This window comes from Pteropus alecto, unplaced genomic scaffold, assembly GCF_000325575.1.
Source record: "Pteropus alecto unplaced genomic scaffold, ASM32557v1 scaffold76, whole genome shotgun sequence".
Taxonomy (NCBI): Eukaryota; Metazoa; Chordata; class Mammalia; order Chiroptera; family Pteropodidae; genus Pteropus; species Pteropus alecto.
Window position 1 is genome coordinate 9,961,124 of NW_006443138.1, and position 5,542 is coordinate 9,966,665.

The 5,542-nt window shown below is 28.0% G+C and overlaps 1 pseudogene; it reads left to right on the plus strand.

Annotated features, from left to right (window-relative positions):
* The first annotated feature begins 379 nt into the window (after positions 1-379).
* On the plus strand, positions 380-498 carry LOC112472315 (annotated as a pseudogene).
* The last annotated feature ends 5,044 nt before the right edge of the window (positions 499-5,542 follow it).

Below are 5,542 nucleotides of genomic sequence, written 5' to 3' on the forward strand. Positions count from 1 at the left end.
ACATTTGAAAGAGTAAGAAACATTAAAATATATATTATTTTACATTTTAGAGGTCTTTTTTTTTTAAAGGAATTCATAGTGAATTCAACTATATATATGACACATAGTAATTGAATGCATAACTGCTAAACTATTTTTTAATATTTTCTTGAAATTTCATTCTTAATATATGTTTTATATGGTTTATCAAAGTCGAAATGTCTGGCAAAAATCTGAATTGGAAATGTGGTAAGTGAATGATATAGCAATGCCTATATACTGTCCTTTTAAATTAATTGGTGAATTCTAGCTCCAAAAATGTCAGAATATCTATTGAAATAACCAGCTCAAAGATAATTATAAACTCTGGTAGTAGGGGAAACAATTTAAAAAGTCACTGGTCTATGGCCATGCCATCCTGAACAAGCCTGATCCCATCTGTTCTCGGAAGCTAAGCAGGGTCAGGCCTGGTTAGTACTTGGATGGGAGATCACCTAGGAAGACCAGGTGCTGTAGGCATAAAAAATAAAAAAAATAAGGGATTATAAGCTGACAAGGTCCGTGCAATCTGTGAGGTCAACCAAGGATTGCCTCGCCTAAAAAAAAAGGAAAAAAAAAAGTCACTAGAGAGCTATTCAAATCAGGAGGAGACTTCAGAGGATTCGATCCTTCACAATGTAAGTTAACTGCATGAGATCCAAGTATAAGTATCTTGCCCCCCAGTCCAATGTGAGTATAGAGGCTACAACTCCAGCAAAAAGTTGCAGTGATAACCTTAGGGATTCATAAGACAGAATTTTAGGCAACCAGAGTCGCTGGAAATTGAAATGAATCTCAGAAAGGATGAAGTCAAAGCAGAGCCTGCCTGCAAATGTATCTATAAATTCCTTTAGTGACAGCTTACCTCTGAAATGCACATGCATGTGGGACATTCAAAAGACCCAAGTGGAAAATAGCAAAATAAAATAAAAATTGGAGGATAAAAAGTCTAAGAAGAGATTTCAGCTCCTGCTCAAAGGAGGGGGACAGAGTTTGGAGTTTAAGTCCTGTCAAGTTAGAGGTGCTTATTAAAAAACTTGAGTTTTATAAGAATCTGCCCTAATAAAGTATAAAACTAAACCTCCACCTTAAGATGAATTGCCAGTAGCTTAACTAAATGCTTAAGCAAAAAATGAATCTTCATCAGAAGATAATAGAATCTAGGAACAAGTGTTATTTACAATGTTCAATATAAAAAGATATTTTTAAATTATGTTGATAAGTAATGTATTGTGACCAATTGTTCAGGGAAAAAAAAAAAAAAAGACACTAGAAACATCTAAGGGATAACCAAGATATAGAAATAGCAGACAATGTCTTAAAAAAAATTGTAAAAAATATGTTCAAGGACTTAAATTAAAACTTGGTTAAATGAACTGAATTTAATTGAAAAAAATCAACAGCAGTAAACCCAGTAGAAATTCTAGAATTGAAAATTGCATAGACAGTTATCTGACTTGATAAATAAAATTACTGAATAGGCTTAATAGCAGAAATAAGAGAAGGCAGGAAAATGGGTTGATTTTGAAGATTAATTAATAGGAACTACATAATGTCAAGATCTAGAAAAAAATGACTTAAAAAATGAAGGGAATTTCAGTGACTTGGGGAATAATATTAAATGTTCTAATGTAGAATTGAGAAAAGAAGAGTGGAAGAATTTGGACAGCTTTTACCAAATGTGATAAAAAATATTAAATTACAATTATAAAAATATCTGCAAAACCCAAGTAAGGTACATTTTTTAAAGAGCTAAACTGATTAAAACAGCTGAAACAGAAAAATAACAAGAAATCTTTACAGAAATGAGAAAAAAATAACATTGCAAACAGAAAGATGTTATGAATAAAGGCTGAATTTTCTTTGTTTTTGCTTAACAAAGCTTTAAAACACATAAAGCAAAATCTGAAGAAAGTTAGATATACAGATATTCAACTAAATAATACATTGATAATTATATCCTCTCTGGTAATTGATAGAATATCAAGACAAAAAATTAGTGACAACAGTATCAACCAACTTTATCTAATAGTCAGCATTTATAGAATATTATCCATAACAATGCTTGTTCATTAAAAATAATTTCAAAGAACTCAAAAGATTAAAGTATTACAAAACATATTTTCTGATTATAATATAATAAATTATAAATTAATGTCAACATGTATCTTGAAATTCCATAAATATTTGGAAATAAAACAAAATACTTCTAAATAAATAATGAGTGCAAAAAAAGATTTAAATAGCAAGAGAAATTAAAAAATATTTCTAATTGATAATGATAAAATAGCATATAAAAATGTGTGGCGTATAGCTAAAACAGTGTTTAGGGAGAAATGTATAGGCTTACATATATACATACCTCTATTAAACCACATCTAACTATAAGATCCAATTTTCTACCTTAAAAGCTAAAGATAAGCATATTAATGTTTGTAAATGGACTGGAATAATAAAAATGAAAGCAAAAATGAGTATGATGGAAAACAAAAAATAGACAGTTAACAAATTCAAAATTTAGCTTTGACAAATATAATAAAATTAATAAACCAGTAGTGTAATTGATGAAGAAAAAAAGAAGTAAATTCCAAAAAATATTGTAATCAAAAATGAAATATGAAATATATTATATAGCCTAAAGAATTTAAAAGAATATTAAAGTAATATTATAAATAACTTTATATGAATGAAATTGATGACATTTATATTCTATAAAAGATACATCAAAATTTACACAGAAAGAAATAAAAAGTCTAAATATCTCTGTATCTATTAAATACATCATCAAAAACCTCTCAAAAATAAAAATCTAGACCATAGTTTCACTGGTGAATTCTATTAAACCTTTAAATAAGAAATTAAATCAATCATATACAAACATCTTCCAAATAAGAGGAGAATAAAAAAACTTCACAATTCATTTTAAGAGGGAAGAATAACAGCAAAATCAAAACCTGACAAAACCTGACAAAGATGTTACCCACAGGAACAAAGACAGAGAAATTCTTAACAAAATCTTTGCAAATTGATTGTAGCATTATAAATAATAATACATCCTAGCCAAGTGGAGATTAGCTCAAAAATGCAGTGTTCAACATTCAAGACTCAATCGAGGCAAATCAGCTTCTAACAAAGAAAATTTCGTAAAGAAAAAAAGATATGTTCATCTTGATTCATAACAAAAACTCTCAGTAAACTGAATAGAAAGCAAGTTCTTCACTAAAATGAAGAGCATCATAAAGTTAAATATTGAACAACCTTTCATTAAGTCTTCCAAATAAGGAAAAGAAATCTACTTTCACCATTTTTCTTCAGTATGGTATTAAAAGTCCTAATCAGTGCAAAAAGGGGAAAAAAGAAATAGTACACATAAAGAATGAAAAGGAAGAAGTAAATGTCCTTTATTCTCAGATGACACAATTGCTTATACAAGCAATCAAAAGGAATTTAAAGATTTACTGCTCGAACTAATCAGTGAGTTTAGCAAGACCACAATTCAATATATTAAAATTAAGTATATTTTTATGTATTGCCAGCAATTAGAAAAAAAATTAAACCCATTAACAGATATATCAAAATTTATAATAAATAAATGAACAAATTAAGCAAAAATTATATAAAACTTCTACATAGTAAAGTATAAAGGATTGCTACAAAAAATTAAAGATGACCTAAAGAAATGAGAGATATATTATATTCATCAATTTAGCAACTTAATGTTGCTAAGATTTCAATTGATCTAAAAAAGATTAAAATTCATTTCAAGTTAAAATTCATAATAATTTTTGTAATAATTGATGAGCTGAGACTAAAATGTATGTGGATATTTAAAATGAATAGGCAAAAATAATTTTGAGTAAAAATGTTTAAAGTATCAGTCCACATGATTTCTAATCTTAAAATCCTTTACTAAGAAGTAACAGTGATCAAGACAGTATAGATGAAAAAAAAATTAATGGAACAAATGAAAGATACAGGCACATATATAAGTTCAATTAATCTTTGACGAAGACACCAAGCCAATTCAATAAAGAAAGAATATTTTTAAAAGTGTTTTTAGATTGCTGGATAGCCACATTAAAAACAAATAACCTCAACGCCTACATCAAGTTTTATGCAAAAATTTATATAAGATGGGATGTACACTTGTGTAAATGTTAAAACAAGAAAGCTTTTAGAGGAAAACATAGAAGTATTATCTTAACAACCATAGGTTATGAGAGGATTTCACAGAGAGAACCAAAACATACTATGAAATAAAATACAGGCACATTATACAAAAAATGGAATTCCTCATAATTAGGACTTTCACTCATCAAAATACACCTTTAAAAAAAAACTACAGAGTAGGTACTTACAATACATGCATTTGATAAAGGAATCAAACAAACAATATAAAGAACTTACACAAAGAAATAAAAAAAATACAACTTAATTTAAAAATAATTAGGCAACACACCTGAATAGACACTTCACAAATGAAGATAAACAGATGGCTAATAAGCACATGAAAAGATGTTCAACATTGTTAATTATCAAATGAAAAGTACAATGAGTTTATTTTGAACCCTCTAGAATTATTAAAACTTGAAAAATTGACATTAAATGTTAGTGAAGAAATAGAGCCTTTGGAACTCATACATTGCTGGTGGGTATGTGAAATAGTACACACCTTTGCAAAACTGACAGTTTCTTAAAAAGTTAAATATATCCCTATCTATAATTCATCAATTCTACTTTTAGATGTTTATTTAAGAGAAATAAGAAAAAATATATCTACCAAAGACCATACAAGAATCTTTGTAGCATCTTAATTAAAAATAACCCCAAATTACAAATAACAAATATTGTCATAAGAAGCCTAGATAAACAAAGTGTAGCATATTCCTACTATGGGACACTACCCAGCAATTAAAAAAAAAAAAATAAGCTACTGATATATGCAGAAATATGGACAAAATCTCAAAAAATATGTTGAATGTGAGAAGCCAGCTGCAAAACAGAACATCATAACCAATGTGAAATTCAAGAATGGATAAAATTAAGCTAAATGGTTTAGAAATGAAAAACAGTGAGGCAGCAGATAGTTAGATCGGTGAGCAGTAATGTGCAGGAATATGTTAAAGAAACCTTCTGTGGAAGGAAAGTTCTAAATTTTAAAATTGGATTTCTATTTTGTGAATACCAAGCTTGCATAGTTCAAGCTATCATCATAAAGTCATTGGGCACGATAAAAAATGTACAGCAACACACAATATAGTATTTCTACCATACAGAAGCAGTAGTCAGAAAAATAATCTCAAGCACAAAATAACTATAAAATGTAAAATATTTAAGATCTTTTTAAATGATATATTAACTGTTTTTAATACAATTTATTAGTTGCTAGTTCATATAATTTATTTTTTAATAATGCCCATGTTTAATAACTAGCTCAAAAAAATACCTGAAAATTTATCAATCACTACTTGAAAGTTTTTAGAAGCTGTCTTTAGCACACCCTTGGAAGAGGGAACTTTTCTGA